The following is a 25,762-nucleotide window of genomic DNA, read 5'->3' as shown; positions in this document are numbered from 1 at the left end:
GAAAGGTAAGTGTGATAGGATGTGAAAGTAGTAAGTTATCTGTTTTGACTCTATGTGACTGAAATTCACAAAGAAAATTGACAACTTTCCCTTTGTAGTGCTAAGCCTGGATCTCAAGTCAGTAAGTTTAAATTATCCCACATGGTGAAGTTTATCCATTTATAACACACTTTGATCTGGGAAATCTGCAGCTATATACCATTAATAGCAGGTCAACAGAGAATCACATCTGAAATTCAAAATAAACAAGAAAAAGACCAGTCAATCTTAGGCTTGTTAAGTGCATTTTTATTGATTGTATTTTCTTCCTTCAGTCTAAATCCAAAGGACAAAAACTGCTCATGTGGTTTTTACTCATTCATTACCCCAAACAAGTAAGGAAGGGTGGTATAGAGAACAGGAACATAAAATAGCTGTTTCTGCAAAAATGATGACTTTCCTCAGAGCTTCATAATTTACTCCCACTCCATAAGGTCCTCGGTTCCTGTGATTGCAATGATGGATGACTCCACTTCAGCTACAATGGGCAAAGATGCTGCAATGTATCACTCTGCAGGATATACAATAGAACAAACAAGCCAGCAGGACCGAATGGCAAGCAGGAGTACCAAGGGAGTTCTCTTCAGTGGAAGAGTAGATAGCATTCCCTGGAATTATGTAAAATGCAGCTTGTAAATATTACTCCCATTGTGGACACTTGCATGTGCAACTTGACAGAAAGGGCAACACTAGCAGAGGAAAATGAAAAAATATTTTCCACTTCACTGCTCATATTTTTCTTATGGCCAGATTTTGCATTAAACAAAGCTTTAACTCTATGCCCAGTGAATTGTTGAGTATATAAATATACATACATATTTGAAGGCGGAAGGAAACCATTTACAGTTTATCATTAAGATTTGGTTTACTCTGAAGATTGTAACTCAGTACTAAAATAATGGTAACTTGTTTGGTGATACTTGCTTAAATCACATTTCTAAGGCTACCTGATGTCTCTACATATGCCAATATTAAATTTGAACTGCCTAAGTTAGAAAGAGAAGCAATACCCAGCAAATGTGTCCATTCTGCCATTCATTAATAAAAGGAGCCTCAACTTTCCAGACTATATAAGCTGTTATACTTACTCCTACTTCTCTCCTGTGCACCTTGTACAGGAGAGAAAAAGTTAACCATACTTTATGAAGTTTCGCATAAGTTAATAGATATATGCCCCATATTCAGCAAGGCTAAATGTTTATTTTCCAACAACACATTAGCAGCTAAGTCCTCACAACAGCAGTGAATTAGCATGCTTATCGGCAATTCCTTCAAATTAGTAGTAACTAGCAAGATCAACTCCTTGATCATGTCTATGATCAATTTACATATGCATTTTACAGTTCTTTCCTATCTCTGCTATGATACTTCTATTCCACAGGGGCGCCCTTACAGATGTGTCTGTATAATTTGCTGGATTGGGTTTTTTTTTTAAATATCCATAGGATCTTTTTGCAAAGCATATTTTGAAAATTAATTGAAAAGTACAGCAAAGAATCTTTGATTTTATATCTTAATCATTATTGTCAGTGTCTGGATAAAGTATAATGCTGTAATCTATGCAAACTTCTCTTTGGTTATATACTCTATTTCATTATCATTTGACTTCTTTACAGAGTTGGAATGTTTGTGAGTTGTCTCTTGTTTTATTTGAAAAATTAAGTAAGTTGACCAGTGGTAACTAAAATAATATATGTTGAAGGGACTCTAGCTCTCTAATAACTATGACTACATCGACTATGCTTGGGAATATAGTACTCCGGACTCTGGACTGTGAACTCACACTTTCTAAGAGAAATTCATCCTATTATAAATTATAAAGGTATATAGGGTTTTGAGCTCTAATTAAGACTCACAATTATTAAAATACACTTTTTCATTTGACATTCAGAGACTCAAAGTCAGTGAAGGAAGGCAGCATATTGTGGTGGAAATTGCATGAAACATCACTAATACAACAATACAACAATTTACAGGTCATTTCTGAGTTTCTCATGTGTAAGATAGTGCATGATTTGTATATTCTGGACATGGAATGGGAAATCAAAACAATGATTATTAGAGTGTGGTGGTTAATCCTTTTCACATCTATGAGCCATTTTCATTGCAAGTGAGTCATTTAACACTAAATTGCATTTGTATATTATATATATATACATATTTCTGTCTATAGAAATAGACTATAACATTATGTTATTTAGTGAAAACTAGTATAATTAAGGCAACATTTCTGCCCTAACTTCCTGCTGAAATTATTCTTGTAAAAATATACAATTTTTAATACAAATAAGGCAAGGAGATCAAAAACTTTTGTTTTAAGTATGTGTGTTAATCTATAGGATTTTTTTCCTTCCTCAAACAGCCTTTAGTGTAATAGATTAAGAATTCAGTTATGTATCTTTCAACACATCAATCTAGCCAATGTACCTTTAGTGTCTTTTGGTTTAAAGAAGAATGTGTACCTATTTGTTAGAAATCTTGGCACCTTCTCTCTGTGTATATAGAAGATATAAAAGCTTGACGTTAAAAGAACTTAGCTTCAACAAAGTATACCTATTAACTGTCATGGCTAAATTCTTCTTGGCAAAGAAAAAAGGTATAAAAAATAAATGTGTGAGTTCATGGGAAGAACACAAATTAATGTGCCTTTTAAAATTCCTTTGGCTTAACTACCTATGTTTTTTTGATTGGTCTGTTAGAGGAGTTCATTATGTTTTTATACATTATTGCTCTCCTTCTTTATTTTAAATATGCAGCAATTGTGCCCTCTTACCATACTGTAAAATACTTTATACCATTAAAAAATTTTAAATGAAAACATGACCCTTGGATATTTCTGAAGATGTGCTTCAAATTTTGTGCTAAAAATATTCATACTATGACAAAAAATATTAAAATGTTTGAAACTTTGTTGGTTCATGAGAGAAGGTTTAAAGCAAATTTAAATATAAAAATAAAGATATTTCATCTTCAAAGGATAAATGTATTTTTTACTTAGTTTTTTTGTTTGTGAAATCAAATATCTTTTATTTCAAAAAGGAAGGAAACATTTTATTTCCTTTCTAGGACCTCTCTATGTGATTCTGTTCAGGTCCTTGTTTATCATTTCGCTTTCACATCATCAAGGCACAATTATCAGGATTAGAGGCTACAGTAAGCCTGTTGAAGATGATTCCTGTTTAGTTATTGCTTTAGGGAAAGCAGATGGACTCTCCAGAGCCCAGAGGTACTGAGTCTTGTTCTACCTGCAGGCACCAAAGCAGGTGTGTGCTGCTGATGGGGCTGCTCAAAATGAAACATACCACAGGTGATGCTAATTAAGTAAGCTCAGAGACTATGAAATAGCACACAGTTTATTGCTGATGGTGGAGTGCCAAAGGTTAGTGAAAAGCAGGATTGTCTGCTGGCCCAGTGAAGATAAGAACACAAAGGGCACAGAAATTGATTTGAATACAGGCACTTATCAGTGTGCCTTTTAGACTACATAATGCTGCTTATAATGCTGTGTTTTTAGAAATAAAATTGGGAGACCTCTTATGAATGAACTACTTATTAACATCAATTTGTGTCACCATTTAAGTAGTTACTCTCATTTCTATTTTGTCTTGAAGAGGAAGCATCAAGAGAACATTTAACCAATCTCAAACAAGCTATGATGAAAATAAAAATCAGATGTATCATGCTTTTATAAGTAGTTTTATATAGTGTAACTTGATACTCACAAAGAAAAATTGTTTTAATTTTCATAGCATATGAATTAAATAAATTTACATCTTTCCCTGCTTTAACAATTATTTGAAAAATATATTTAGTTAAAGAATTGAACATATTACATAGAAAATATAATTGCATTTTGTTGACATAATCAAACAGCTAATTCTAATAATTATAAACCAGACTAATTCATGTTAAACTTGTTGTAGGTAATTTAAAATTTTATGTATGCTACTTCATCATTAATTGTATATTAGATTCACTTTGAAGTAATTATATTAAGCAGCACATTGTCAAAAGAACAATGAATGTTTAAAATGAGGACAGCATATAGTTTGAATAGTAGAGATTTCTGCATGGTTTACCATAGAGCAGTTAGTTGAAAAAGCCAAGCTATACATGGATCACCTCAAGTGTAGGTATGGCATTAATTGACAATTATGAAATTTAATTCATGTCAAATTTGTTTCTGTTATGTCTTGCTGCTCAACAATGTACCCTACCATGTAGTAGATTAAAAATATATCCTAAAATTTAGTGACAAGATTCTTAGATGAGAAAATCAGATTGTGGATGTGATTGACTGGGTCTTTCCTTTGTTCCTTGTGGCATTTCCTGGGGTTGCTCATTTGGTTATATTCAGAGGTACAGTCAACTTGTGATCAGGTTCAGTTGGAGTGCTGGGACAGCTGTCAAAAGCAATTCATTCAGTTGTAAGATGGCTCAGCTTGAGTGGCTGGAACAGTTGGAGGATCACTTGTTCTCTTCTTCTTCCATTCCCCATTTTCTTCTTCTTCTTAGTATTGCTCTACTTGTTTTCCACTATAGTAGCTGAGAACTTTGAGAGAGGAAGTAAAAGCTGTAGATAATGTGTATACTCAATTTGCTGAGCCATTTGACTTCTACTGAGAAAGTCATTGCCTGTGCCTATTAATTACAGTGTATGCCCTGCTGTTTCCTGCACTAGCTTCAAAGTTTCAGGTCTTATCTTAAGGTCCTTAATTCACTTTGAATTCATAGTTGTACAGGCTGATAAATATGACTTAGTTTTAGTTTTCTGCATGCAGATATCCAGTTTTCCCAGCAACATTTGTTGAAGAATCTATCTTTTCTCAATTGCATGCTTTTGGTGCCTTTGTCAAAAATCAGGTGGGCATAGTTGCATGAATTCATATCTGGGTCTTCTATTCTGTTCCACTGGTCTTGCTATCTGTTTTTGTGCCAGCATTATGGGGGTTTTATTGCTATGGATCTGTAGTATAGTTTGAAATTGGGTATTGTGATACCTACAGCATTGCTCTTTTAGCTTAGTATTGCCTTGACTGTTTGCAGTCTTTTGTGTTTTCAAATGAATTTTAGGGTAGATTTTTCAATCACTGTGATGAATGTTATTGGGATTTTGATAGGAATTGTGTTTAACATGTAGGTTGCTTTTGGTAATATACTCATTTTCACTATATTGATTCTACCAATCCATGAGCACAGGAGATCTTTTCATCTTCTGTAGTTTTCTTCGATTTCTTTCTTCAATGCTTTATAGTTTTTCTCATAGATCTCTAAATGACTCAGCAGCTAAGAGAAAGGATTGACAAATGGGACAACATGAAATTAAAAAGCTTTAGGAAAACAAAAGAAATGGTCTCTAAATTGAAGAGGCTACCCACAGAATGGAAAAAAAAAAAAAAACATTTGCCAGCTATATATCTGACAAGGGATTGATAACCAGAATATACAGAGAATCTGAAAACATAAACTCCCAAAAAACCAATGACCCAATGAAAGAAAAAAATGGGAAAAGAACTGAAGAGAGCTTTTCCAAAGGAAGACGTCCAAATGGCTAAAAAACACATGAAAAAATGCTGAATATCCTTGGCCATAAAGGAAATGCAAATCAAAACACGTTAAGATTCTACCTCACTTCTGTTAGAATGGCTACCATCAAGAACACAAACAACAAAAAATGTTGGCAAGGTTGTGGGGAAAAAGGAACCCTCATACACTGGTGGTGGGAATGTAAACTAGTACAATCACATGGAAAACAGTATGGAGGCTCCTCAAATAACTAAAAATAGAACTGTCATATGATCCAGCAATTCCACTCCTAAGGATATGCCCTAAGGAATGTAAGTCAGGTTTCAACAAAGTCACCCGCACACCCATGTTTACTGCAGCATTATTCACAATAGCTAAACTATGGAACAGCCAAAATGCCCTACTACTAATGAATGGATTAAGAAAATGAGGTATTTATATAAAATGGAATTTTATTCAGCCACAAAGAAGAATGAAATTTTGTCATTTGCAGGTAAATGGATGGAACTGGAAAGCATCATCTTAATTGAAGCTAGCCAGGTTCAGAAGGCCAAAAGCTTCATGTTTTCTCTTATCTGTAGAACATAGACTCAATAAAAATGCAACAGTATTATGAAAAACATGTCACACTAAGGGGAGGTCACATAGGAAGGGGGAAGGTAAAAGAAGCTAAGAAGGTGAATATGATTGATGTACTCTCTATACAAGAATGAATGTAGAATATTTTAACCAGTTGAAAACACCATAAGAAAGGGACTAAGGTAGAAAGAAGAAAAATAGAGGAGATGAACTAAATTGAGCTTGATAACATATATACATGGTAGTGCCATGAAGAAACTCCCTGTGTAGCTATCTTAAACAAGCAAAAATGTCATTTTTTTCCTTATAAAAAATAAGAAAACAGGAGGGCAGGGAGAACAGGTCCTGCATTGGGGGAGGTTGTTTCGAGTGTGAGGGAGAAGGAGGTAGGGAAATGGTGGAGGGGACAAAATACAGTACGAATGAAACCTGCTGAAATACTACAGGAATGGGGGTAATGAAAGAAAATGCTGAAGGGACTGAATTCAAGTATGATATATTTGATATATTGTAAGAACTTTTGAATGCCACAATGTACCTCCACACTGCTCAACAACAACAACAAAAAAGATGCACACTCATGTCATTCTTATTACATTGTGTTGGTCAAAAGGAGTCACCAGTCAGCCCCGATTGAAGGGAAAGTGAATGAAAGACCCAAACGATGAGAGAGTGGAATAACAAGTATTTTTCTGGACATCTTTAGAAATACAATCTAGGTCAGTTTACCACTTTTTTTTTTGCTACCCAAAACTGCAATGTATTTTATGGAGCTGTCAACCTAAATAATAATCTGAGGGACATTCTCTAAAGAGTAATGATTTGGCGGGAGGGAAAAATCAGAGTATGAGAAGATTTTGCTTGCCACAGTAAACAATGGATGCATTCAAAGAGATTGGGGCAGTGGGAAAATTTTAAAGACAAAAATGAGGAGGCTTACCTCAGATATTTTGAAAAAAGTCTTTGGTCACAAGAGTTAATAATAAGGGTGGTGCCAGTCCAAGACTGAACAGATAATTGCTGAGCAGATATCATTCTAAAAGTACTTTTTATATAAGTTTGTGATAGCCTCTGTGAAAGTTTGTGATTCTGGCAGGTTTTTTTGTGATAGTTCCAGCAAGCATACGTAAGAACCCTTCCTTCATAACCTCACAGCTTTGTTTGCTTTTTGTTCAGATTGACACAAGCTACTCCATTTCATTTCTAAAAACTTTCATATTTCCTCACAGAACTAACCTTAAAAATTCTATTAGAACTTATAGACATTATCTTCAGAAAGAGAGTAGAGAAATGCCTTGTAATAATTCATTTCTAAGTATATAAATTTAAAATCATTCTGAAAACTATTTAGAAGGAAGTCCAAATCTACAGTCTCATTGTCCTAAAGCAGTGCAGCAAGAACTGTTTCAACAAGAAACACATGTTCACTATTCCAAAGCCAAACCTCAACACACCTGGCCTCTCAAGAAAATCTAAACCGGAATGCATATGATAAACTGTTATGGGTAAGATTTTTCACTTACCATTTAGGTATGGCTCTTATACAGAAACAAACTTCTGACATCTTGCCAGGCAATGTTGAGGCCTAGCTTCATATCATTTCAGGGATTTTTCCAGCAAGATATTACTGAAACTATAGTGACAATAAGTTCTTAGGGTCTAAAAAGAGAAACTTCCACACCCAAAACATGAAACATTGTTTTTGCCTTGAGAAAAAAGAAACTCTTGTAAATAATAGAACTGCAGCAATGAACACAAATAAGGTAAATAAACAAAAGCTAATATAAGAAGAGCAGTTAATGTCATTGATTTCAACATTCTCACTCCATTAGCTCAAACAATAAAGCATTGAGAGATAAAATCTTGCTCAGACCAAAAGAAGGAATATGTTGTCAAGCCTGCAAATTTGATCTGCTTCCTTTTCACCTTCCATTACACCATATTCACTCACATGACTCACCTCAGCATTTTTAGTTCAGGGATCTCCAAACTGACCTATTTTTGTAAGATCTATAATCCAAGATTTTTGTCTGCAATGTCTGAATACTTCATAAAATACAGAGGATAAAAATATTTTGTGGTGTACAAAATTTAAATTTTAGTGTTCATGATTAAAGTTTTATTGGAACATGTTCACACCATTTCATTTGTGAGCATCTAATGGTTGCTTTCACAAAGGCATGGTTGAGTAATTTGACTGAGCTCTATGTAATCCACAAATCCTAAAATATATACCATCTGTCCCTGTAGAGAAAAGGTTTCTTTACACCTGCCCTTGGTTTTCCCTTCACTTTTGATCTATTATGTGTTTAGTCTTATCTGCCTGTCCTTTCTTCCTTTCTTTGTCTTTTGCAATCTCTATCTTTCCTTTCTCTTTCTCCTTTTCTCTGGTACAAAATGCCTTTCCAATTTTTAATGTATCTATTCCATGTGTTTATGCCCTATATCTGTTCTGAATAGATATTATATCCATAAAAGATTTTGGTAAAGTGATTTTTCAAAATGGAGTTTAACCCCATAAGCACCCAATTTTTCCTTGTCATATATATGGATAAATTCAATAAGTAGTCTTGTCGGCATTAGAAAATTAACCTGTACAGGAAACATATTAATTGTACAATATTAAAACAAATCAAAACAATAAAATAGTTCATTAGCTGCACTTGGCCTGGAAGAACTCATAAGGTGCAGATCTTCAGCCTATCCATGATTTTGCTTAAATGTCTCCCTTTCAACAGAATCTTCCCTCACCGCTCATTGGACGTTTCACAGACCCTTATAATTCTCATTTTCCTTCTCTATTTCAGGGTTCTCCACTGTGCACATATATGAAACCTACAACATAATCTACTTATTTTTTTAATATCCTCTCTTCAAATGCAATATGAGCTTTTTGAGGTCAGAGATTTGGCTTGCTTTTGCTTACCACTGTGTCTCCATTGCCTGTACCACAACAAGCACTCAATCAATATTTCTTGACTGAATAAAACAAATATTGTGCTTTTATAAACAAATAAAGTCTTAATTAGACAATAGATACCAATTACTTGATTCAAAATAGAGCTATGATTTTTAAATTTTATGGTAAAGTCACTTCCACAATGGTGAGTATGAAATAATTTTTTCATATTACTATAAAATAAAATAAACCTTAGTTGTTTTACTAGTCTTAAAATATTTAATGTGGTTAATTGGCAAGATAATCAATACTTCAAGATATGCTCATTATTTTGAATGCTAAGAAGTAGAAAATGAAATGACAACTGTTAACAGGTAAGAAGAGAATGTACAATAGTACGAACATTATTTCCTGACGCAATATCCTAAAAAATATCTTTATAGTATTGTATTCAGTTGTCATGCCTTGTGTCTTTCAGCCTAGAACAATGGAACAACATCTCAATTTTATTTTTTTCCCTTCCTTCCTTCCTTTTTCCTTTTTTTCTTTTTTATTTTTTTATGGTTATGGGGATCAAACCCAAGGCCTTGCACTTATAGGCAAGCACTCCACCACCAAGCCACACTCCCAGACCTTCATTGGTTATCTTAACCTTGATGCCGTTGATGTTCCATAGATCAATTATTTTGTAGAATGTCCATCTTTGGGGTTTCCCTAATTTTTTTTCATTATCAGAATCAGGTTACACATCTTAGACAGGATTTTCATAAAAGCTATGCTCTTTATTGTCATGCATTCCATCAAGTATCACATGATTTCAATTTTTACTCTTGATTATAAACTCTTATCACCTGCCAGCTTCTCCATAGTGAAGTTATACATATTACCTTTTTCGCTGAAAAGAATGTGGAAGCCCTATAGCTCAGCAATTAAGAGAAAGGATGAGCAGATGGGACTGCATCAAACTAAAAAGTTTCTCCATGGCAAATAGTCACCAGACTTAAGAGACAGCCTACAGAATAGGAAAAAATCTTTGTCAGTTATTAATCTGCTAAGAGAATAATAACCAGAATCTACAGGGAGTACAAAAAACTAAAATCCCAAAGACTCAACAATCCAGTGAAGAATAGGCATGTGAATTGAACAGGTAATTTTCAAAGGAAGAGGTACAATTGGTCAATAAATACTTGAAATAATAACTTCCCTGGAAATAAAAGAAATGCAAATCAAAACTACACTAAGATTTCATTTCACCCCAGTTAGAATGGCTATCTTCCAGAAAATAAATAACATAAATGTTGTTGAGGAAGTGGTAGTGTATAAGGAATCCATATACACTGTTGGTAGGAATGTAAAATAGTATAACCATTATGGAAACCTTTATAGGCTGTTGGTGGGAATGTAAATTAGTATAACTATTAGGTAAATCAGTATCAAGATTCCTTTAAAATCTAAAAATAGAACTACTATAAGATCTAATGATACCACTCCTGGGCATATACCCAAAGGAATGTAAGTCAGGAAACAACAGAGGTACTTGCACACCCATGTTTATTGCAGCCCTGTTCACAATAGTCAAGCTATGAAAATGGCTCAGATGCCCCACAACTGATGAATGGATTAAGAAAATGTGGTATAGATACACAATGGCATACTACTCACCATAAGAATAATGAAATTATATTGTTTGCAGGTAAATAGATGGAATTGGAGAACATCATGTTAAGTGAAGTAAGCCAGGTTCAGAAAGACAAAGGTCACATATTGTCTCTCATATGTGGGAGATAGATCCAAAAGATAAACATGTACACAAAATAAACATAATCATGTACACATTTGTATACAGAACATGTTTGTAGTAGTGAAACTACTGTATGGAACTTGGGATAGGAGAAAAAAGAAAAAAGAATGATAGAGAGTCAACATCAAAATACATTGCATCTATGCAGGTAGATGGCATAAAAATATATATTAAACAATAGGGAATAAGAGGGAAAAGGTAAGGATGTCTAATAAAGGGGGTAAAACTGACCAAAATACAGTATATTCACATCTGGAATACAGTAAGAAACCCCCATGAACACTGACTTTGGAATTAAAAATGAAGGACAGATCTGTAAAATATGTCCTATGTGTTGGTAGAAGGGTTCATGTGGGAGGGGGAAGGGTGAATGGAGGAAATGAAGAAGGATGAATAGGGTCAATGTACTTTGTATACATATATGATATAGAACAATTGAACTTTTTACAATTGCTTTAGGTTGGGAGAGATGGTGTGGCAAACCTAAGCATTGTTCATTGTAGGGCTATTCACAAAAGTCACAGTGAATCCCTCTCATACAATTAAAGTATGCTAATAAAAATGGAAAAAAAAGCTGATGATAATTTGAAAAAAATAAAAACTCATTTGGTAGAAGGGGCTTTACTGTGAAACTATGGAATTGTTAGATTCACATCCCTCTTGAAAGTTTCAACCAGTTCATTTATTTAATGTACTAACATGAATTTCTGGTTTCCTAATATACTCAATGCAACATAAACTATTATTAATATTAGTATTATTATTCATTTTGATACTCAGTATAACCCATTTGTCCAGTGTGAGCCCTTTAAGTTAACTTTTGCTTAATTTTTTTATTCTCATCATTTTGTGAGCATAGTTATTTTCTGGTAAATTCATGTAATAGGATATCCTGAGACCATTTTGTGTGCTCCCTTTCTGGGATCTGTGTTATCTTTATCATTTCTTTATATTTTCACCATTTCCAGGTCTTCTCATTGGACAGATCAATGGAACAAATGTATATCCAGATTAGATAGATGTACAGGTACACAGATTTCAAATCCATATGATCATCTGCCTGTCCACCAAATGAATGTCACTCCATAATTGGGTAACAATTTGTTCTTTTAGAGCATTCACAAATGCAATTATTTACTTACTCTTCAGTAAAAAGGTGAGTGGCCAATTTCACTTGCAATTAACCAATTACCCCATGGTTTCATTTGCCAAGCCTGAGCCCTTGTGCTATTAAACACTGTTTATATTGTATACAAAACATTCAGAGGGAGGTCAGGGACACAATTTCAAATATTGGATTAATGCATTTGAGGAAACACATATTTTCTTTTGGAAGAGAGACTGAAAATAGTTTTAATGGAAATAGCACAATTACAATAAGTTTCCTTTAAATAAGAAATGCAGAATCCCCACCCAGAAAAGTGCAGAATTTCAGAGTAAAATATCAATGTCAGTGTCTTTAAAGCTCACTGGTTTGTGCAGTCTCTCATTTCATAGATCATTTGTGGCAATGTCACCACTAAGTCAGAGATTTTAAGAAACGAGTAATAGCATTCATATTTTTCTCTCTGTTTTCTCAAGGTTTATGCAGACATACATAGATGCTAGATGAGTGGAGATATGATATATTGATGGATAAATTAAAGATAGTTAGGTAGACTGACAGATGGATACATACATACATAGATACATAGACGGATAGATAGATGATACATAGATAGGTGGGTAGAATTGAAAGGAAATTGGCTTGTTTATAATGCTTTTTCTTGATGCATTTCACTTGTATCTAACATTTGCTTTTCAGCAAGAAATCTACCTCAACTATACACTTAAAGCAACTTACTTTAAATTTAAGATAAATAGGAAAAGAATAATTACTTCTATGTTCCTCTCTGGTCCCCATCCCTGTGCCCAATATAAACTAATCCAATCTCCACCATATACCCCTAGCTCCTATCAGTTATAATACTTACATTCTGCATTCCAGTACCTTGTATAATAACAGTGAGAGAATGATTACCTATAAATGATCCAATGTGCCAGGTAACTCTTGGAATTTTCTGCATTACAGATTAAAGAGCCACATTGGCACCTTGGCCATTTTACCTCACAATGATCTTTTCTTCAAATGGGAAAGAAAATGGAATGTGATCAACAGTTCTAGGAAGGCTTGTGACTTCATGGGTTAAGATAGTCTGTTGAACAGAGAGAATATTTTTGCACATTACAGCAATGGAAAGAAGGAAATGAAATATTCCACAAAGACTTCATACTAAAAATTAGAAAATTTGTCACAAAAATTAAAAACCATTGGGTTGAGAGCATTCAAACAACTAAATATATTTTAGAAAGCTTATCTTTGCCTCATATTCCACAGTTACTGACATAGTCACTTTTTAACTGCAAAGGATATGAGTGCTCAGGATTTACCTGATCAGATCGCTTTTACAAAACAGATAGAACTAGTTCTGTTTCCAGCATTCTTGCAAGTGAGGATGACTATGCACACAACCACTCTATTCATCGATATCCTTTTTGGAGACGCCCCATCATTATTTTGATTTAAGTGCATGTGTAAAACAAAACATAGTTCCTAACCTCAAGAAGTCCAAAATCTAATAGGAGAAACAGTAATAATTATAATAAATAATAATAATGATAACAGAAGCTCCGTAGTTTCTAAAGCAGATTGTGTTTGTTGATAATAAAGTAATTAAATACAAAGAACAGTAAGAACATCAGGGAATAAGGAAACATGACCAATTTCATGATGATGATACACAGGATTTTTAACAAGCAGATTTAGTAGAAAGGCATTCTTTGAAGAATTAAGAGAGATACGGTCATCCTTTGAAGGAAGAATAGAAGAGTAGAGACACAAGGATGTGTGAAATGAAAAATATATTTGAAAAAGTTAATCATTTACTGAATAATTTTTAAGTACCCCATAACACACAAAAGAGGGTTAAAAAAACTTTTGATAATCTCTCCTTGAATCTAGGAAGGCTCTGTTTTGAATAATAAATTGCTGCTTTGACTAATAGAATAGAACATAAATTATGTTGTGTGAGTTTACAGGCCTTAATATACTGGTGTTTCTACTTTCTGAATTTTGGGGTATTTGTTCTTGAAACCTGGCTTCCATGCTATAAGACATATCCATCAAAAAGAGCTGCTGTAAAGAGGAATCAATGAACAACACCTGCTGAATTCTGGTACTGCTTGCTAACCCTGTGAGTAACCATCTTGGGCATGTATTCTCCAGGCCCAGTCAAAATTAACTAGTTGATGACAAATGGAACAAAGATGACCAACCCACTTTTATCATCTGCACATAAACTGATTCATGAGAAAAGTACTGTTTTTGTTTTAAGCCAGAGCTCATTTTGAGGTAATATGTTGCAAGAGCAAAATAATAGAACAACCATCTACATGTTAGGAACACACTCTAAGTAGGAGAGACACAAATACAAGCCCTTGTTCTTAGTATTTATAGAATAGCATAGCATGGCTAGAAGAAGGGTATAGGTGTGTAAGAAAGTAAGATACAGTAAAAGAAAGTGAAGTAATTTTATCAGTGATCATATTGATAAGGAGACTTAATATATTTTAAGAATTTATTAAAATTTATTGATAAATGTAACTACATGAAATTAAAAAGCTTCTGCACAACAACAAAATGGTCTCTAAATTGAAGAGGCTGCCCACAGAGTGGGAGAAAATCTTTGTCAACTATATATCTAACACGGATTGTTCCAGACTATACTGGAATCCTAAAAACCTAAACTCCCCCAAAAATCAATGACCCAATGTAGAAATAGGCAAATGAACTGCACAGAGCTTTGTCAAAGGAAAAATTGTACACTTGTGCATGGAAGCAATGCTAGGAATCTCTCTGTATAGTCATCCTTATCTCAATGGGCAAAAAGGCTTTGTCTTTCTTATTATTGCTTATATATTCTCTTCAACAAAATTGGAGAAAAGGGAAAGACAGATTCTGCTTGGAAAGAAGCCGGGTTGGGGGCAGGGAGAAGAAATGACCCAAACAATGTATGCACATATGAATATATGAATAAAGAAAAAAATTTTAAAAAATAAGTATACACATGTATATAAATGGAAAAATGGTATCTGTTGAAACTATTCCAGGAAAGGAGGGAGGGGTGATAAAGAAGAATGGTGAAGGGAGTGGATTAAAGTATGATATATTTGATATATTGTAAGAACTTTTGTAAATGCCCCACACAGCACAACAATTAAACAAATGTTTATCATCCAGGCATAACAATAAAAAAAAGCTAAAATTCACCTCACTGCTTTTAGAATGGCTACCATCAAGAACACAAACAGTTATAAATGATGATGAGGATATGAGGAAAAAGGAATCCTCATACATTGCTGGTGGGAATGTAAATTAGTACAATCACTTTGGAAAACAATATGGAGGCTCTTCAAAAAAGTAAAACTAGAACTGCTATATGATCCAGCAACTCCACTCTTAGGGATATGCCATAAGGAATGTAAGTGAGGTTACAACAAAGGCACCTGTATACCCATGTTTATTTCAACATTATTCACAACAGCTAAGATGCCCCACTACTGATGAATGAAGAAAATGTGATATTTATATACAATGGAATTTTATCCAACCACAAAGAATGAAATTTTGTTGTTTGCAGGTAAGTAGATGAAACTAGAGGACATCATCTTAAGTAAAGCTAGGCAAGTTCATAAATTCAAAGGCTGCACGTTTTCTCTCATATGTGGAATATAGGCCTAATACAATGTTATGAAAAATAGGTCACACTAAGGGAATGTCACATACTCTTATATGTGAGGGTATGTGAGTGGGAAGGTAGAAGAAGGAAGTTAAGAGAGTGAGTATGATTGATGTACTCTCTGTACAAGAATGAATATAGAATTTTTAAACCTGTTGAACCACCATAAGGAAGGGACTAAGGTATAGAGAAGAAAAATAGAAGATGAACCAATTTGGGTTATAATACATATATACATGGAACTGTCCCAAGGAAACTCCCCGTATAGCTATCTTAAACAAGCAAAAATGTCTTTTTTAAATTTTATTTTACAAAATCAGAGAATAGGAGCACAAAAAAGGTCCTATGGTGGGGGTGGGGCTTGGTACCAATGGGAGGAGGGAAGTAGTGGGGAAAATGTGTGGGAGGGTGAATATAGTGCAAATACCATATACACATATATGTAAATGGAAAACTGATACCTGTTGAAACTATTCCAGGAATGGGGAGTGGGGGAATAAAAGAGAATGGTGAAAGGGGTGAATTTAAATATGATATATTTAACATATTATAAGAACTTTTGTATATGCCAAACAATGTACTTCCACCCATCACAACAACAAATGACAAGATTTTAAATGTAAGTAACTACTGAAGTTTCTTAGATGAAAAATCATGCTTTAGAATTACGAGCATGATGTTGGTGTTTAGGTACAGTTGGAGAGAAAAATACCAAGTGATCTTTGCCCCTACAAATTAAATCTACAAACAAAAGAAACTTCGTCCATATGCTATTTAAAACTGACTTATATTAAAATCCTCAAAATTATGTTTAACAGCTATTTGACACAAAAAGAGCTTGTAAATTCAGCCTCTTTAAATTTACTATCTTTCTTTTTTTGGTTTTTTTTTTTTTATTGTTGTGCTTTGGATGTATACTGTGGCATTTACAAAAGTTCTTACAGTATATCAAATATATCATACTTGAATTTCAAAATACTCCTTCTCTCTCCACCCTCACCACTCTTTCTATTTAAGAAAAGACTGGATTTAATTCGAGCTATAAATCAGATGCCTTTGGTATACCAACAATGATTAACTAATAAAGAAAAGTGCATTCATTTTTCCCTGTTTCTCATCTTTTGTTTCATTTAAATATCTCCATGCAACTTCTGAATAGTTTTACTTTTATCAAGATGAATGTATCTGAGGAATAAATTTAAATTTTACACTTATAATTTTATACTTCCTGTATAGCCCATTAAACTACATGAGCATTTAAGACATCTTTGGTATTTAATTACAGGTAATACATGAGATGTGTAGGAATAAAATTGTGTAAAGAAAATGTTTTCAATCATCTGCCTCCTCCAACCATACAAGCAGCGAGGTAGTGTTAATGGGTGTACATGCGGACCTCCACACTTCTAGTAGATGGAATTTATGTAGTGTAATTATTTTTCAGGTATGACCACAGATGAAAAAAACTATATATGATTTAAAACTCAAGATTAGGATTTCTGAACATTGTGGCAAGGGAAGGAGAAAAGCAAAAGTCAATTGCATAGAAATGAGGCAGAATATGGTACAGAGTGTCCTCTTTAAATGCTATCTGAAATCCTGACCACTTAGCTATCTCAGACACACATGAAATGAGTAGACTGAGTGTTAGAATTAAATCACTTCATTCTTTTGTTTTCTCAAACATGTATAGACAAACATTTACTACAGACTTTTCATACCCATTAACAAAACATTATCAATTTATAAATTTGATTAAATTCTAACATATTATATACCTTACAAATAATAATTAGCATACATGTATGGTGTCCACTGCTCATAAAGATCTTGCTGTTAAAATAGCTCATCTGTTTTTCAGTGAAGATAATTTGACATTCTATATGTGAGGTTTGTGGATATTGATTGATTATGTGCTACTCTGGAGAAAATTAGTGAAAAGGATTAGAGTTGGTTTATATTCTGAAAATTGATAGAAAAGGGATATACACATAAGAAAAATGTTGATCTTATACTACAGCTTAATCAAGGCATACTAATTCCTATTAACAAGTCTACTCTTTGATGTCAATTAAAATATTCAACTTATACAGGGTTGACTAATTCAAAAGAATTTAGTCTTGAGAAATTGAGAGTTGTAATAACATTACCTTTTTAACTACAGAAATTTCAATATTTTTCTTTTATAGTGATATATGTATGATTATAAAATCTGAATATCCATAAGCCTACACAATACTTGATTGCATTCAATTCTGCTTAAAAGCGATGGCCTCTCATTTGCTCTTTCAAGGAACATTATCACTAGCATAGTGCTACATACAAACTCATTGCTTCTATCCACATTGTTACAATTGAAAAAGCACAAAGCATATTTGAATATACGTATATGTGCACCTAGCAGCATTTATCAAAGGAAGGATTGAATATTGGATTTTTAATTCATAGATCTTTATTTCCAAGGTATACATGGTAAAATCTTGCTGTTAGAAAAACACCTTAAAGGCTGTAAAATCTCTACATAATCCTCTCTTCTCAACACAAAACCTTTTGTTGTTTTTTTCTCTTATTTTTTTGACCTATTGTTGCTACAACTATAGCTCTTCTTTAATTTTTGACAGATTGAAAATAATCTATTTATATCTTATAATTTAGTTTCATTATCAGAACTTTACCCTAAAAAACTCTTATGTTGGTTTGTTTTTATTTTATTTTCTCTTCTGCTTTGTCAAGGAAAAGTGGAGGGGGGGGCAAAGCAAATAATTTTATTTAGATTTCTGTTAGTTAGGATGACAGACACACGCTATTGCACCCAGCATTTCATTGGTTGAGATGAGGGTCTCGAGAACTTTTTGCCCTGGCTGGTCTCAAAGTTTGATCCTTCTGATCTCCACCCCCAGAATAGCTAGGATTATAGGCCTGAGCCATCTGCACAGAGCTCAACAGAAAATTTAAAGACTTGTTCACTCAAGTTAGATTTTGGAAATGCCTAAAACATACTTTTCTCTGTGCACAAAGCATTTGCATTCACAAAATATAAATTGTAAAAAAAAGAGAGTTCTTTCACAATATATCAAAATTTTAAGATGTTTACTTCTCAATAATTTCCAGCTGTCTGGGAAATAGTAAACAAAACTTTGAAGTTCAATATTTCATTATTAGTTTCACTAAAAAAGAATAATCTAGGGACAATTACGGTCAAACCAACTAGAATAGGATTCCACCTTATAGTTCCGTTTTCACTAGTGGATACCTAATGGATCTTTTGTTAGAGCAGAAACTTGCCATGAGAAAAAAACCTGAAAGCCAGGTGTGGTGATATATGCCTGAGGTTGATGAAGCAGTATTGAGTTTGAGGCCAGCCTAGTCTACATAGTGAGGCACCATCTCAGAAATATAAGAAAAACATGAAAACATGTTGTCATGAACACCTAGAGTTTTTCTGTTTTGCCTCTCCTACCCCCACTCCTTTTTCATACTGCTAGGATTGAACCCAGGGCCTCCTACATTCTAGGCAAGTGCTCTACCACTGAGCTACATGCCTGTTCCTGATCCCTTAAATGTACTATCAGTCTGAAGAAACATACTTATTTCATGAGTAAGTCTGGAACTCTCTCAAGAAGTTTCCTCCCTAGACTTCAAATTTAGTAACATTAGTGAAATAGCTAGTATTTATTGAGAACTATCTTCCAAACTCAGCACTAAGAATTTTATCTGCAAAATTTAATTTGATGCTCATCCCTTATCATTGAGAAAGGCATTGTTTTGCCCCCTTTTTCATAAAAGGATTAAGACTTAAGGAGGCAAAGTAACTTGACTAAGAACACACAATAAATTTTAAAACATGTCATGATATAAATCTATAAAATTACAGTTAAGACATTAGGGTCTCTCATTATCCCTTCTATTCACTTTCTTAGAGATTGTCAGCATGTAGATGTTTACCCCAAATGTTTTCTCTTATCAAATTGGCTCCAGAACATTTAGAAAAAGCTAAGAAAATCTGAACACGTGTGGATTTTAATTAATATAAAGTATCAATATTTGTTTATCAGTTCTGATAAAAGTATGATACCCATGAACATAAGATGTAACCAAGGCAGAAAAGTGGGTGTGAGACATATGAGAACACTCTGTGCTATGTTCACAATTTTCCTGGAAATCTAAAGTCATTCTGAAATAAAAGATTATCCAAATAAAATGGCTCCATGCTCATACTCAGTTAGTGTTTCAAACACTCCATTCTAATACCAAAGGACAATTGTATATTTTTGCTAGTGTGAAACATATTTACTCAGAAACCAACCAAGTTGGTTTCATTAAATCCATTCTTGATAATGGCAGAAGTCCTTATTCCATTTTTCAAAATCCATGATATTGTAAGGACTATGAAAAAATATGAAAGCATATTAAATTAGTCAAGAGGAAAATGTTTACAAAAAATGTCACTAAGGAAACAATCCATCTACACAAATGTGACCATATGAGTATAGAAAGAGTGCACATAGGGTATAAGAAGAATGTCCTCTGCAAATGACATCTGAAGTTCTGACCACTTATATATGCCCTGCACACAGGAAATAAGGAGTAGACTGAGCATTACTATTACATTACTTCATTCTTTTCCTTTCTCAAATATGTATTTTAAGAACTTTAGATATGACAGGAAGACTTACAATATAAAAAGATATCTACATGTACAAAGGCCAGTGGAAAAAATTTTACCTTCAATCATTAAAGTTCATAAATCTGAAGGGAAATAGGGAATGAAGGTGTTAGAAGAAGATATGGAACATATAGAAGAATAAATGTCTCTTTCATCAATGTTTGGTAATATACGTCAAAAAACAAATAGCAGAAAACAAGTTTACTTTTTGAAGAATGACTGTGAGTTCAGAAATTTTCAAGTCAATGTAAAAAATACATATTGCTTATACAATAATATTTATTATGTCAGTTGAATTTTTAAGGAATTTTTAAAATAAAAACCTTCCCTACTAATTACATATTTTTCCACTTAAAACTGCAAGGTGTTTTGAGAATGGGTTAGTAAGAATATCAACTGCATAACCAATAAATCATAAACACTTATCCTAATAAACTGAAACCTATTTTGTAGAGTTTATTAGGAGAAAGCACTTGGCTTTTGCACTAAATGATATGTGGGTAATTAGAATTTAAATGAAATTAATCTTAAAATGTACTTTAGATATAAACTAAAGTTAACATTTACCAAATTCCAAAATACCAGTTTCTCTCAGAGAAAACTTGTTGAACTGATTATCTATTGAGAACTAGAAATCCTGAGGGGTTAGATAGGAATACAGACCTCTCAAGTCTCTAGGTCACTGAATGGAATCTGAAGCCAGCCCTACAGTGACTAAGGGTATTATCAGGAAAGCCTGTTAAATGACCTCTATCAAATTGTCTCAGCGGGAGACAGGTGTCTGCTATTCCTGACCATCTGGGTTAAGAAGGAAGACCATAAAACGGTGTGATTGGCCCTAAAAGTGATCTCCAGAGATTTTGTTTAGGCAACACATTGGGAATACACAGAGTCCATGGCACAAAGTTAACATAACTCTTTTTTTCACACTTTTTCCTCACACACAACTCCCCCAACCATTCTTTCATATATTTTCAGAAAATGCATTTAATGTGAAGATGATTCAAGGAAAAGGGAAAATCCTACTTCTGCTTTGGAAAGGAAAAGATAAATTTCCTCAAAAACTATTACAATTTGGATAAATGAAAAGGTTGATATATTAAAGATCTGCATATGAAAAAAGAAAATATGTGTATTCATTACGTAGGTTTTGATACCATGAAGATGAATGCAAAACTTATTTCAAACAGCTTCAACTTATACAGCTTCATAAGTTAATCTTTCTCCAGTTTGGGAAATTTGAGTCATTGTCAAGACATGCCTATAAACATCTTGATAGATAGATAAGGTAACAAAATGTGGGATTGCAGAGAGTAGAAAGAACAGTGGGCCAAGTGCAAAACAAATGATAAAATTGAATCAAATACATTTCACTTGTTATTTTAATAAATTGTTTTTTGTAATCAGGAAATGAAATTGAATCTTTATGTTTAGTCTTGAGCACAAATTTAGATGAAATTCATGTAGCAATGTTGGGGAATGGAGTAGTGGCTACAGTTCTTCCCATCTTTCCACCACCTCACCAAGTGAAAGAACAAATTCGTTTCTATGACTTATTTTGACCACAATTAGTATGGAGACTTGTGTCTGGTGTTCAAGTTATCTTTCTACATAGAATACTAATTTTAGCTAAGCTCCTTCTTTGAAAAATGTGCTTTAAAAAAATTAAAACTGCTATACAAAGACTTGAGAGTGAGATGGGGAAAAAGAGCCTGTGGTTGATGAAATGCAAATGAGACTTGGCTCAGACAGCTGGCTGCTTTGGGATGACATGGGTGATAAATGGTTCTTAAAACATGAGCGGGCATCAGCCTCCTGATTCTGTGTCAGCCAGGCAAAAACAGCAGTATTACTAGATGCTTCCTTTAATTAATGCAACACTACTGCATTAGTCCGGACACTGCCAATAAATGGGAAAGAACTGGTATCAGGTAATATCAGAAATCTTTCAACCTTGAAGCTGGGCTGTGTTAGCCAAAAGCTGCAGTATCGTAAGAGGTTTAATTGTATTTGTAATGTACCAGTGCACCATGACAAAACTGGGGAGATAGTGTAGTCAGGACCAGGAAAGGATGTGATAAACAAGAAAGAATGAGTGATTACACAGCTCGGAGGAGTGTGAGAGAGAACAGACAAAGGGAAATGAACTACTGTTGTAATGTGAACAGTAGGAAGTAGAGGAACTAATAGAGAGGAACATAGAAATTATTTGGTTCTTTGAGATTTTTTGGGGTTGGAGGTTACATATAACAAAAAGCACTCAGAGTGTCCCAAAGTACAGCAAGACAGAATATGAATTATAGAAATATGTATACTTTATCCTAAATTCAAAGATATTTATGATTAGCACAATGTGTGGAACATGCCTTTTAAAATACATCTCCCCCACACACACAATGTGTATGTGTATCCTTGATCCAACATATATATCATTGTGACAATGTCTGAAAAATACCTTTAACCACAACACACACACATGTGCATGCATACACACACACATACACATCAACACACACACATATACCAGATGTTTTATAGAAAATGAATCTGAGTTTGGCTACCTTTCAAGAATGCCCCATTTCTCTTGGCTCAAATTTCTACCTACAAATCAAGTTAATTCTCTCAGGTGGCACTAATATTGTGAAATATGCTATATTGAAACAAGGTTTCATTAAAGTAGGTAAGCCATTAAAATTTTTTCTGCAACAAGCAAATCACAGAAGAATTGACCTCAAACCTCACAATGGACCTCAGTGAGAATTCCCAGAAATCATGTTTCCTTTCTCATTTGTTTACTAAAATCACTATAAAAACAACTACAACCACAACCATACCTGCAAACTGCCTTCTCTTGACACAGCTGTACTTTCCTATTCCAGTGTAACATTTTCCTGTCACGCTCCCCTGCTGTGCTTTAGAACAAGGGTCATCAAACCTCTTCTAAAGTGGGCTAGATGTGATAAGTTCAGTATGACATCATAGCTCTCTTAACAACTCAACTCTACAATTGTAGAACAAAAGCAACATTAGACACTGTACAATAAATAGAGATGAGCGTGTTCGTATATAATAACAGCCAGTCGGCTAGATCTGCTATTACTTGCCAGTCCCTGATAAAACTTTTAGACTCTCTTGTCCATAGTTGTTCATCTTCAAGCAGTGCTTACAGAAAGAAAGTAGGAGGGAGAGAGTATGACCTCATTAGTTTCCTACACTGAAGCATACTAGTGAGTCACTATATTGCTTCATGGGATGGAATACTATCCTTTCCTTTTGGTTCTCATATTTTGCCCTCAGCTAATAGAGGTCATGCAACACTGTTTTCAGATGGCTAAATTAATAATCCACTATAATCCATTCATTTCTGTCTCTTAACATAAGTTTTGAACTTATGCCTTTCCCAAAGACAGCAAAGATATATCAACTCTTTTACAAGTTTTTCCTATCAGGCATCATGTTTCATTTCATCATTTGCAAAATGCAAGAAAAAGAGGTTTTGTGTTCATTATTAACCACAGTATATCAAAGCACCCCATGAATGGAAACAACAATCACTTATCCTTTCAGCTCACACATTTGTAGACATCTCAAATACAGCAAATTGAACTTGCTGAACCTAATCATCTGCAGCTGGCTGACAGAAAGGAGTTCTGCTCTTTACTACCTTGCTCTGGACAGCTGATCAAAGAAGGCTGTGCTCCACATGCCTTTTGTCTGGGATCCTGAGACAGACTGACGGCAATGACAGAAACACAGCAGATCAAGTCCCATTGTGCAAACTCAGTTCCAGCCTTGCTTATGTCATATCTGCTGAAATTCCATTGGTCACAGCACATTTTATGAGAAAATTTAGGTCACAAAACAATAGTAGAAAGACACTACACAGGGAATAATTTCATGGAAATATGAAAATTTTAAATTAAATATGCAATTTGACAAAGACTGGGACTTAGACAAAGTTGTGTTTAACTCTCAGTCCAGTAAAATTCCGGTTATGCAATCATGAGTTCAGTTTTTCAGCCATAGAACAGGGAAGGTAATACCTACTATATAAGATTATTTATATAATTAAGGGGATTAAAGGAATTAATTTGAAATTTGTAAAGTGTCCAATACAAAGCCAGTCTGTAAATGTTCTATAGTAGACTGCTTCACAGGCAATTTCACTTTCACGATTTCAGTCACTCATAGTCAACAGCATCCTCATGAAGAATTGTCAGAAGGTTAACAGTAGCCTAATGCTGTGTCATGATGCCTATGTCATTCACATCACTTCATCTAATCACATAGGTATTGCATCATTTCATGTCATTGCACAGAGGGAGAGAGTATAGTATATTAAGATACTTTGAGAGAGAGAAATATATCATATTCACATAAATTTTATTGCAGTATTATATTATAAATGTTCTGTTTTATTTTCAATTGTACTTTTAATCTCTTACTGCACTTAATTTATAAAATAAACTTTACCATAGGGATACATGTCTTGTAAAAAGTTTTTATATATTTAGTACTGTGTGCAGTTTCAGGAATCCACTCTCTTGGAACATATTTCCCACACATAAGGGGAGACTACTGTGTATTCTTTATAAATTTTGAAGTTAGGAACACATCACTTCTAACCACTTCAATGTTATTCCAGTATAATTGGAATTACAGATATAATACAATAACAACAATTCGTACATCTTGGTGGGGCTATCACCTTGCATAAGCAGATGATCCAGAAAGCCACACCCTATGTAAAACAGCACATTTACGTTAATTTAGCCACTAGTTAAAATATCTGATTATCTGTAGCACATTTAATTGAGGTCTTGGCATTTTAAAATTTTTACTTTGTGTGTAAATAACAATGCAATTTGGATATATATTAATATATTTATTAGTCTAGAAAGTAATTTTGTGCTCTTTACTGAAATAGCAATCTATATTTGTTCTGTCAATGATTTCTTTCCCAACAACTTTTAATTTTTAATCTTAAACCACAAATTTCCTTCCCTGAGAACTAAAAGCAAAATATTTGAATTTTCATACAGATTTTAAGCAATTATGAATTGTTCAATAAGGCTGAGACAAATGATATATTATCTTTAATTCTTAATCCATGATTAATTAAATATATGGAAAAATGTATTAACTCTCTGTTCAGAGGCTAAAATCTCACATCTATCTCTTAGATTTCTATCAATATTCCTGATTTTAGAATTGAATGCATTATTTCTGATGCAGTGTCATTAGAAAAATTAAAATTTTTTCATTGGCTCTAGCTGAGATCCAGCAGTCATTGCTATTCCTTGAGAACTTTCACTGTGCAACTTTAAACTTCAATGAGTTGGAGCAACTGAAAAACCAAGATTTCCCCACCCCTTCTGTAAATGGCTCTTCAGGGAAGATGGATTAGACTGGGGTGTGTTATAATTCTTTTCTCTACAATGACCATGACATGCACTAATGAAAATGTTCACCTT

The sequence above is a fragment of the Castor canadensis genome, chromosome 5, assembly GCF_047511655.1.
Source record: "Castor canadensis chromosome 5, mCasCan1.hap1v2, whole genome shotgun sequence".
Taxonomy (NCBI): domain Eukaryota; kingdom Metazoa; phylum Chordata; class Mammalia; order Rodentia; family Castoridae; genus Castor; species Castor canadensis.
This window is presented reverse-complemented; position numbering follows the sequence as displayed.